The sequence below is a fragment of the Grammomys surdaster genome, unplaced genomic scaffold, assembly GCF_004785775.1.
Source record: "Grammomys surdaster isolate TR1022 unplaced genomic scaffold, NIH_TR_1.0 126109, whole genome shotgun sequence".
In the NCBI taxonomy this organism is placed as follows: Eukaryota; Metazoa; Chordata; class Mammalia; order Rodentia; family Muridae; genus Grammomys; species Grammomys surdaster.
Window position 1 is genome coordinate 1 of NW_021620917.1, and position 12,154 is coordinate 12,154.

The 12,154-nt window shown below is 40.8% G+C and overlaps 1 pseudogene; it reads left to right on the top strand.

Moving 5' to 3' along the window:
• The first annotated feature begins 9,257 nt into the window (after window positions 1-9,257).
• On the top strand, window positions 9,258-10,468 carry LOC114611351 (annotated as a pseudogene).
• Window positions 10,469-12,154: the final 1,686 nt, after the last annotated feature.

Genomic DNA, 12,154 nt, shown 5'->3' on the forward strand with positions numbered 1-12,154 from the left:
ATAAGTCCCTGAGATCAGTAAGCTATTGTCCCCATGTTGGAGCTGAAACTATGCCTCAGCAGTTAAGACCATTGTCTGCTCTGGTAAAGGACCAGGGTTCAACTCCCAGTATTCTTCTGGTGGCTCATAACAGTCTTTAGCTCCAGCCCCTGGTTTTGTAGCTGTATTTATGTCTCCACAGGCACCTAGGCTTACACATAGTGCACAGATATACATGCCAGCATGACACTCATATGCAAAAAGATTTCTTCTTAAATCTATGAAGCCCATGTTACAGAAGTAGAGACCTACAGCTAAGGAATGAAATTCCACAAAGTAATTGTTAGTGTTTTTTAAAATTTTTATGTTTTTAGGATAAAATCCAAAAGATTTCACAAAGTCATAGCAACCTAGAGACTTAGAGAGGAGGGCAACATGCCCAGCACATTTATAACTTGCTCTACATCAAACTCAAAAAAGAGAAAAGCAAAGCAATATGTATGCCTTCCTTTTAAGAATCACTACCAAAAAAAGTCCTAAGATAAATAGTAGTAAACAAAACCCAATGACATGGATCACAAGAGGACACTCCATGACAACCTGGATTCAACCCAAACTCAAGATGGCTAGCACAAAAAGCAATGTGCATATAAGCTGTCACACTAACAATGAAAGAAAAAGTTATAGCTTTCAAGTTATCTCAGAGAACAAAGTCACCTGTCTCCAAACCTGACAACCTGAGTTCAATTCTCAGTTCTATGTGATGGAAGAGAAGAATGAATTCCCACAGGTTGTCTTCTGGTCTCTTCAACCCACATACATATATATTAACACATAGATAAGTAAATATGTAATAAATACCTTTCTGTTTTCTGTTTTTCGAGATAGGGTTTCACTGTGTAGCTCTGGCTGTCCTGGAACTGCTTTATAGACCAGGCCATCCTGAAACTTGTTGAGATCTGCCTGCTTTTGCCTTCTGAGTGCTGGGATTAAAACAATGTGCCCAGGAATGTAGGGGAAGGGAGGTGGAGTTTCAGGATCAGGTATGGGGAGAGACAGGAAAGAAAGCCAGAGGACCAGGAGAGTAAATGAAAATCTGCAGCTGCTGGAGTTGAGGAGTTGGGGCATCTCTAGGAGATGCCAGAGACCTGGGATATGGAGGAACCTCAGGAATCACTGTGGGGGACCTTAGCTGAAAGCATAGTAATTGGGATATGGAACCTGAAGAGGCCACCTCCTGTAGTCAGGCAGGGCCCCCAGTGGAGGGATAAGGACACCAACTCACCCACAAAACTTTTAACCTACAATTTGATCTATCTACAATAAATGCAGAGACAAAGATGGAGTAGAGACTGAGGGAATGGACAATGAACAACCAGTCCAACTTGAGACCATGGCAAACATCAATCCCTGACTATTAATGATACTCTCTTAAGCTTGCAGACAGGAGCACAGCATGGCTGTCCTCTAAGAGTCTCTAGCCAGCAGCTTACTCAGTTGGATGCAGAGATTCACAGCCAAACACTGGACAGAGCTCAGGGACTCTTAGGGGGAAACTGGGCAAAGGATTGAGGCCAGTTCAGCATGTACGTCCCCAGTCTCAACTCTTCCAAAGCTACCAGCAGCATCTGATTGCCCAGGAGTCTGAGACCAGTTGGTCCCTGCATGCCTTCATATCCAGGGGTCCCCACTCAAAAGCCCTGGCTCCACTGGACCTCAGACCAAGATCTCCCCACTCCCGGGCAGAACCCACAGCATATGGAGAAAACTCAGCCGAATTCCCACACTTCTGCTTCCAAAAGCCACACATCCCTGAGCCGCCTCGGGGAGAAGACATTTGGGAACCATGACACAGCCCAACAGAATCCACGCCTGACCACACACATGAGAGCAATCAGCCCCACACTTCTGTAATGTGAAGGACACTGTCAATAGAACAAAACAGCAACCCACAGTGTGAGAAAAGACCTTTATCAACCCTACATCTCATAGAGGGCTAACATCCAATATATACAAAGAACTCAAGAAGTTAGAATCCATTGAACCAAATAACCCAATTAAAAATGGGGTTCATAGCTGGACAGAGAATTCTCTATTAAAAAATCTTGAATGGCTGAGAAGCACTTAAAAAAAATGTTCAACATTCTTAGTCATTAGGAAAATGCAAATCAAAATGACCCTGAGATTGGTCATTACACTTACACTAGTCAGAATAGCTAAGATCAAAAACTCAGGTGACAGCAGATGTTGGCAAGAATGTAGAGAAAGAGGAACACTCCTCCTGTTGGTGGGATTGCAAGCTGGTACAACCACTCTGGAAATCAGTCTGATGTTTCCTCAGAAAATTGAACATAGTATTACCTGAGGACCCAGTTATACCACTCCTGGGCATATACCCAAAATATGTTCCAACAGGTAACAAGGACGCATGCTCTACTTTGTTACTAGCAGCCTTATTTATAATAGCCAGAAGCTGGAAACAACACAGATGTCCTTCAACAGAAGAATGGATACAGAAGATTTGGTACATTTACACAATGGAGTACTATTCAGCTATTAAAAACAATGATTTCATGAAATTCACAGACAAGTGGATGAAACTTGAAGATATCATCCTGAGTGAGGTACCCAGTCATAAAAGAACACACATGGGATGTACTCACTGATAACTGGATATTAGCCAAAAAGAAGCTCAGAATACCCATGATACAACTCAAAACCATATGAAATCCAAGAAGAAAGAAGACCACACAAAGTGTGGATGCTAGAGTCCTACTCAGTAGGGGAAAGAAATAATCTCAGGAAGTAGAGGGAGAGAGATACCTGGGAAGGGGAGAGGAAGAGGAGGGAAGAAGAGAGGCCAGTTCAGATAAGGGAGGAGATGGAAGAGAAGTACAGAGGGTCAGAAATTTGAAAGGAGGTATGTAGCAGTGGAAGAGGGGGAACTTGGAGTAACCACTAGAAAGTGCTAGATGCCAGGAATCCAAGAGGTTCCCAGAACCCAACATTAGCCAAAATACTAACAAAGGGGGGATAGATCCTCTAGAGACCATATCCAGGGGATAGGCATGGTCCTCAGTTGATTCATGGGAAAACCCACCCAGCTCAAAATATTAATCCATATTTCCCCCTGTCAAAAGGAAATGCAGGGACAAACAGTGGAAAAGAAACTGAAGGAAAGGTCATCCAGAGACTGCCCCACCTAGGGATGCATCCCATCTACAGGTACCAAACCTAGACACTATTTCTGATGCCAAGAAGCATTTGCTGATAGGATCCTAGTAGAGCTGTCTCCTGAGAGGCTCTGCCAGAGCCTGACCAATACAGATGCAGAAGCACACAGCCAAACATCAGACTGAACACTGGGACCCCAATGGAGAAGTTAGGGCAAAGACTGAAGGAGATGAAAGGACTTGCAATCCCATTGGAAGAACAACAGTATCAACCAGTGAGATGCACCAAAGCTCCCAGGGACTAAATAACCAACCAAAGAGTACAAATGGTGGGGACACGTGACTCTAGCTGAATATGTAGCAGAGGATTGCCTTTCAGGAATCACTGGGAATGGTACCCTTTGGTCTAGTGGGGGCTCCCAAGGTAAGAAAATGCTGGGGCACTGAGGCAGGTGTGGTGGGCAGGTGGAGGAACACTCTCATAGAGCCAAGAAAAGGGATAGAGAAGATAGGGAGGTTGTGAAGGGGAGACTGAGAAGGAAGATAACATTTGAACTGTAAATAAATGCAATAACCAAAAAAATGAAAAAGAATCACACACACACACACACAAACGTATATATTGAGATAGATAGATAGATAGATAGATAGATAGATAGATAGATAGATAGGGATAGATAATCGACAGACAGACATATAGGGTGTGTATTTATGGTCCATTCACTATTGACGGTTCCATCCTATTGCTTGGAGAATTAGGGTTTCTAATACATGAATTTGGGGAATACACAAAACCCACAAGAATTTTAATTATTCAGTATGCATCTCATTTCATGGATGCAAGCTACAGCATCTGAACTTGAGTTTTACTTATGGCTAATAATAAAATAATCTAATTACAAGCAGCCTGGTTTTAGCAAACACACAGAAGAGGTTGTTATTTCTGTGTATGAGTGCACGTGAATAACATATATTCAGTTATATATGACGTAAATGGAGACCAGAGGACAACCTCAGATATCTATCATTTTTTAAGATGGAGTCTCACACTAACCTGGAACTCACAAGTACCTGGGACTGGCTACCCAGTGAGTCCCAGAGATATGCCTGACTCTGTCTACTGGCTCTTTGATTTCAAGCAAATGGCACTGTGCTGGCTCATTTCAGAGATCCTCAATTGAGAAAATGTCTCTATAAGATCAGGCTGTAGACAAGCCTAGTGATTGGAAGGAGAGGGCCCAGAACATTGTGGGTGATGCCATCCCTGGGATGGTGGCACTGGATTCAGAAGGAATAAGGCTGAGCAAGCCATGGAGAGCAACCCAGTAAGCAGCAGTCCTCCATAGCCTCTGCTTCAGCTCCTATCTCTGTGAGTTCCTGTTTTGGCTTCCTTCAGTGATAGACTACAATGTGGTAGTGAAAGCCAAATAAATCCTTTCCTCCCTAACTTGCTTTTCTGTCATGGCATTTCAACACAGCAATGGAAGCTCTGATTAAGCCAGTCACCATTGCCATTTTTTCTGGTGGATTTTGATTATCTAACTCAAGCCCTTGAGCTTGCAAGGCAAGCACTTTAACAAATGAACACTTTCCTCAGCTCTCAGTCTCTGAGTGCTGTGCTATTGATGTTAAAAATCAGCATCTGGATACACAGCAGAAGGCTCTATGATGAGAAGACCTGTTGAACACATCATTGCTAAGTGAGGTAAGTTTTAAGTGGTACCAACCCAGGGGGTTGAGTCTTGAACTGGGGGAGGGAGGAGCTAATACTCTTCTTTCCCCCTCACCCCCATCCCACCCCTGGCTTTCCGACTGAATGCACTGTGAAGAGTTGTCTCATGCTCCTGACACCATGACTCCTCCACCAAGATAAACTGTAGCTTTGACGTGTCAGCAAAATCAAAGCCTTCTTTCACAAGTTGTTCTTGTCCCAGCAACAAGGGCACAAAGGAAGTGATGCTGAAATTCTGGTATAGGTGGCTCCTGGGCTTTCTGTGGACTCTGAAGACTTCTGTTATGTATTCTATAGACAGCTGGTAAGTTGACATCTTAGAATATGATTGATGGGATGACCCTTGGATGATGGAAGCCTCCTCATCTTCATTTGTCTAATTATAAAATGGATGTTATGTTTATGTCTTTCCCTCCCAATGGTACCCAGAACTGATCATTCCCTGATCTGTAACCTGTAGTGGGACTTGGGAGCTAGATGATGAGCTTGGCCATGCCACCTTTTACTAGGAAGAACAGTGAACCTGTTTGCCATTTAGCCCTTCTGAAATGAGTTCAGTTGAGAAAGGACAAGTTATAGACTAACCACAAATTTCCTAATAGGTTTTCATTAACAACAAGATGAGTTATGAAAGCTAAAGAGACAGCTCAGCACCTGAAAGCACATGCCATTCTTGCAGAGGACCTTGGATATGGCTCTTAGAACCCACAATGGTGCCTCACAATTATATGTAACTCCAGTTCCAGGGAACCAAATGTCCTTTCTGACATCTACTGTACTGTGCACAGACATGATGCATTTACATATGAAAAAGTTAAACGTTCCCTAGCTGGTCTGGTCCCAAGTAGATACCATGTCCTGACCCATTCTAAAGGAACCATTGAACTCAGAGCAGTGAAGAATCCACTGCACTCAGAGCAGTTGCAGAAGCTGGACTCTCAGGAGCTCTAACATACTCAGGATCATCAGATTTCAGGATCCCAGAGGCAGCCTGAATCCCAGGAGCTCTTCCACCCAGGATCTTAGGATCACAGGATCACAGAGACTCTGTAGAGTTCTGAAACAAGCAAGATAACAGGAGAGACAGGCTCCAGTCAGATACAGTGAGGACAGGTAGCACTAGAGATAACCAGATGGTAAAAGGGAAATGCAAGAACATAAGAAACAGAAACCAAGGTTACCTGGCATCATCAGAACCCAGTACTCTCAAACCCCATCACACCAGAAAAGCAGGACTCAGATTTAAAATCACTCTCATGATGATGATAGAGGAATTTAAGAAGGATATAAATAACTCCCTTAAAGAAATACAGGAGAACACAAGTAAACAGGTAGAAGGTCTTAAACAGGAAATACAAAATTCCCAGGTAACACTAGAGTTAACCAGATGGTGAAAGGCAAACGCAAGAACATAAGCAACAGAAACCAAAGTTTCTTGGCATCATCAGTACACAGTTCTCCCAATATAGCAAGCCCTGGACACCCTATCACACCAGAAAAGCAGGATTCAGAATTAAAATCACTTCTCATGATGATAATAGAGGACTTTAAGAAGGACATAAATAACAGTCTCAAGGAATTTGAGAACACAGGTAAACAGGTAATAGCACTTAAAGAGGAAACACAAAAATCCCTTAAAGAATTACAAGAGAAGGAGTTGAACAAATCCATCCAGGACATAAAAATGGAGGTAGAAACAATAAAGAAATCACAAAGGGAGACTACCCTGGAGATAGAAAACCTAGGAAAAAAATCAGGAGTCAAAGATGCAAGCATCACCAACAGAATACAAGAGTTAGAAGAGAGAAGCTCAGGTGCAGAAGATATGATAGAAAATATTGACACAGCTGTCAAAGAATACTCAATGTGCAAAAGGTTCTTAACACAAAACATCCAGGAAATCCAGGACATAATGAGAAGACCAAACCTAAGGATAATAGGTATAGATGAGAGTGAAGATTCCCAACTTTAGGGCCAGTAATATCTTAAACAAAATTATGGAAGAAAACTTTCCTAACCTAAAGAAAGAGATGCCCATCAACATACAAGAAGCCTACAGAACTTCAAATAGGCCAGATGAGAAAAGAGAAAGTAATCCTCTTCCAACAAATCCAAAAGAAGATAGACACACAAAGATAATTCCACCTCTAATAACAAAAATAACAAGAAGCAACAATCACTTTTCCTTAATATCTTTTAACACCAATGGACTCAATTCCCCGATCAAAAGATATAGGCTAATGGACTGGATACGTAAACAGGACCCAGCATTTTGCTGCATACAGGAAACCCACCTCAGTGATAGAGACAGACACTACCTTAGAGTAAAAAGCTGAAAAAATTTTTTTCAAGCAAATGGTCCTAAGAAACAAGCTGGAGTAGCCATTCTAAAACCTCCAGCTGAAGAACACAAAGGGAGGGACTCATGGCTCCACCTGTATAGGTAGTTGAGGGTGGCCTTGTCAGGCATCAGTGGAAGTAGAAGGCCTTGGTACCCAATAGTTTGGATTCCCTAGTGTTGGGGAACTTGAGAGCAGGGAGGTGGGAATGGGAAGACGGTGGGAGCACACCCTCATAAAACTCCCAGAATTATATGGATTAGATATGATAGAGACAAGCCACCAGAAGACTAGATTCCAGAATTCAAACAAAAAAATATCTTGATACTAAAATTTGTTTTGAGAATTATATATTGCAGAATACACAGCTTTGGTGTATCTACTAATCAAGAAAGCTGAGCAGACCTGCTCGAACCTCTGATGTCCTGGAATCTCAGCTGAATGCAGTGAAGACATAGACATCAGAGGCTTATCAATGTACTCTTCCCCCCCAACCTCTCTTCTAGTATCTCAATGCCTGTAATCAGCTTGAAGAAGTTAACAAAGAGTCAGCACACCTATTCCCTGGGCTTGGGGACTGAGGTGGTTAATATTGGGCTGTCTTTCTAGGGAAAAGTAGTGGTTTTGTTGGAACAGGAAGGAATAGCTAGGATTTATTGCATAGCCATAACCTATTGGTAGAAATCTGTAAAATTGTTATTAAGCTGAAGTTATAATTTTTTAAATGGTACAAAATTTACTTTGATTTCGAATTTAAGGTTTTCATTGGTACGAGATTCTTATTGATATAGAAATGAGATTAATATTGTTACTGTCATAGGCATTGTGTCTATATAGCATGTTTAGGAATATGAGGCTTAGACCCAGTCCTTCTTTAACTTTTTTAACTGATTTGAGATGGTTAGCCTGTGAGTTAAGGGTCTATAGCAAATTCATGGCTCTGAGTTTATTGTTAGGGTGTTTTCTGTATTTTATTTAGGAATAGCTGAGAGGAGTTAACAGACAACAGTCCAGATTGCCTTACATGGATAGTTGGTTTTCAAAACGTCAGAAGTCCACATAATTGACATTACAAACATGTCTACATTAAGGTTCATTTTGATTAGCGACCTATCTGCTCCTGACAGCTTCCTGTCTTGGATCCTAAGAAGAAATTGAGCATCTTTGGAGTTATTCCAGTTGTGGTGAGACAGCCACTAGGCAAGAATTGCCTCTTTTCATCTACAGACAGATTATTGTCCTGAAAAGGACACACTTGCAAAATAGTCGACTGATTATATCTGCCAAGACAGAGTAATCAGCCCTTAATAATTGTTCATCACTAGGTCTGTCAGATGATCCTGGGCCAGAAGGCTGAAGATCAGATGCTCCAACGTTTTCTAGTACTGGGACTGTTCAAGTGTTCAGAGGTCTGTATAAATTGGCTAAGTTTTAGAAGCTATGCTTTGTGCTTCCCATAATTTCAGTTAATTCAGTCATTCTGGATTTCTGACAGAGTTGAAGACTTATAGTCTCATAGCCAATCCCGGCTATTTACTTTGAAAGAAAAGACTTGAGAGGATGGTTTCCAGCTGACATTCATTCTAAAGCCAAGAAAAAAAGCCAGGTTGAGAAGAACTAAGTCTTTTAGTTAGGAAAGAGGACAGAGGTTCTGTTTAGTCAACAAAATGATGGACTGGGTATTAGGTCTATCTTGTACCTTACTGATACAAATTGGTATAGTTATGCTCTAATTGTATTTTTAGAACAAAGTTTTATGTTAACAGGAAGGGTGATATGTAGGAGGAGCTATGGTGGGAAGAGTAAGGAGAAGAAGAGGAGGAGTAAGGAAAGGAGGAGGAGCTAGGAGACAAGAGGGGGAGGAGTAACATGGAAGCAGATGTTTGCGAGACTCGGCCAGTCATAGACAGTTGGTATAGCTAGATTGGGTATTGGGTTATACTTCTGATTGTATGGGGATCTTGTTATTGAGCGTTAACAAAATTAAAAAGCCTTTGATTAACATTTTAAAATAAAAATAAAAATTAAAAAAAGAACTACGGAAATGAAACTTCTAAAAACAAACTTAAACAAGTGACTATTTACGAAGCTTTGAAGCCCATTCCAAAGGGCTCCTCCTCAGGCAGTAAAGCCTTGAGTGGGGCCTGTATGCTAGCCAAAGTCTCTTCAGAGACATACTGTTTACAGCAGCGTATCCTCCAGTCCTCTAGCTAATTCTCTCCAGATCATAAAACACCATTAAAGATAAAAGAAGAAACTCTTGTCTTCAAAATACCTCCATGCTCACAGGAATGTTTGGAAACAGAGAATCATTTTGGTTATTTGAAGAGTACTGGTTTTCTTGTGTCAGCAAAAGTAAAAAGCAGATCAGTCCATGGAGGATGTGAGCTTGCATCAGTTCTTCAGTTAAATCCCTGTAGAGTTACTAAAACAAACTCTGCCAAGCAACCAAGATATATCATTTGAAAATATCCAGTGTAGTGTCGATCCAGGAGCAGACCTGACTCAGTATAAAATGGATGTTACTGTAATGATACAAAGGATAGCAGTCACTCACGATTAGGAGGAGAAACAGTGAATATGGACTGTACATTGGTCAGTGAAACTGTTCTTTTAAAAATAAAGAAACAAAGCAAAAGGAAAAAGATTCAAAAGGCCAATACTTGCTTGCTGCTAAGTCAGTGCTTTTTTGTATGTATGGAAACATAAAAATGAATGATAGCTTGGAAGATATGTTTGATCAGAGGACACATGAAGAGTATCAATCCTGTTTTAGAGATAGCTTCTCCCAGGTACCAGATGAAGAAGAACTGTCTGACACTACAAAGAAACTGAACTTACACAGTGATAAACAAGATGGAATCAAGCAGAAAGCATTGCTGGAGCCATATTTTAAAGATAAGGAGAGGGAAACTAGCATACAGAATTTTCCTCATATTGACATAGTTTAGAAAAAGGAAGAGAGAAGGAAATTGCTTGGACACACATGTAAAGAATGTGAAATTTATTATGCAGGTTTGCCAGCAGAACAAAGGGAAAAGAAGTTGGCTTCCTGTTCCAGACACAACTTCGCTACATTCCACCTAACACACCAGAGAATTTCTGGGAAGTTGGTTTTCCTTCGACTCAGACATGTCTGGAAAGGGGTTATATCAAGAAAAGTCTTGATCTTAGTCCTCATCCCAAAAGACAGCAGCCTTATAATACTGTATTTTTCTCCAAAAGGCAAAGAACAGAGGACCTAGATGCTGGAGTGAAAGCAGGAGAGCAGACTTTTTCGTGTATCATTTAGTTATTTACAGTTAAAGTTGGACTAAACATTGATCTTTGATTTATTTGATCTTCTATAAGTTGATTTATAAATGAGTTTTCTATTAAAAATGTTTGAAATGGCATATACCAATCATATAAATAAAAAAACTCACATGATCATTCCATAGATGCTGAGAAAGCATTTGACATAATTCAACATCCCTTCATCGTAAAAGTTCTGGAAAGATCAGAAATTCAATGCCCATACTTAAACATAGTAAAAGCAATATACAGCAAGCCAGTAGCCAACATCAAACTAAACTTGAAGCAATCCCACTAAAATCAGGGACTAAACAAGGCTGCCCACTCTATCCCTACCTATTGAATATAGTACTGGAAGTCCTAGCCAGAGCAATTAGACAACAAAAGGAAATCAAAGGGATACAAATAGGAAAGGAAGAGGTCAAAATATCACTATTTGCAAATGATATGACAGTATACTTTAGTGACCCCAAAACTTCCACCAGAGAACTCCTACAACTGATAAACAACTTCAGCAAAGTGGCTGGTTATAAAATCAACTCAAACAAATCAGTAGCCTTCCTCTACATGAAAGATAAACAGACTGAAAAAGAAATTAGGGAAATGACACCCCTCACAATAGTCACAAATAATATAAAATACCTTGGTGTGAATCTAACCAAGCAAGTGAAAGACCTGTATGACAAGAACTTCAAGTCTACGAAGAAAGAAATTTAATATCTCAGAAGATGGAAAGATCCCTCATGCTCATGGATTGGCAGTATTAATATAGTAAAAATGGTCATCTTGCCAAAAGCAATCTACAGATTCAATGCAATCCCCATCAAAATTCCCACTCAATTCTTCATAGTGTTAGAAAGAGCAATTTGCAAATTCATTTGGAATAATGAAAAACCCAGGATAGCGAAAACTATCCTCAATATATTGAAACTTGAAGTGCTATACTTCGTTTGTACTTTTCCCATGAGAGTTGGTATATTGGAAGTTTAATTCCAAATCTGAGTGGGAGAGCCTGTGGAGAAGCCATTCCTGGATGTCTCTGAGCTCTGCTCTCCTGACTTACTGAGGGAACACCCTGAGATTCAGGTCCCTGCTTTCCACATAATCAATCCTCAGCATCAGTCACAGTTCACATGGACTCAAACAGAGCTGACATGGGTGGCAGATCAAGGCGTCTGCATGGTGTTTGGCTTTTCAGCCTAACAGACCAAGAATGATGGAGTTGTGGGGGATTCCACTGAGATTTCCAGGAAATCCTGGGAGGTCTGATAGATGTTTGCTGTACAAACAATTATATATAAATTATATGCATATAGTAATATATATAATATATATACATACAATATATGCTGAGTCCTGTGAAGTCCATTTACTGCTGCTTGTGTTACCACTTGCCAGTTGTCAACTCACAGCCCACAAGCCACATGCACCCAGAGTCTCTCTGAATGCAGCCCAACACAAAACCATAAACTTATTTTAAAACATTTTAAGCTCAGGGGTCAGTGGGGAGATCCAATTTCTTGAGGCTCAGTTCATGGTCACTGGCACGAGTTTGATGAGAATGCTTTGTCACAATCCCAAACAGTTGACTCAACTGCACTTTTTGACAATTTCAAGATTAGCACATCCAACTGTTT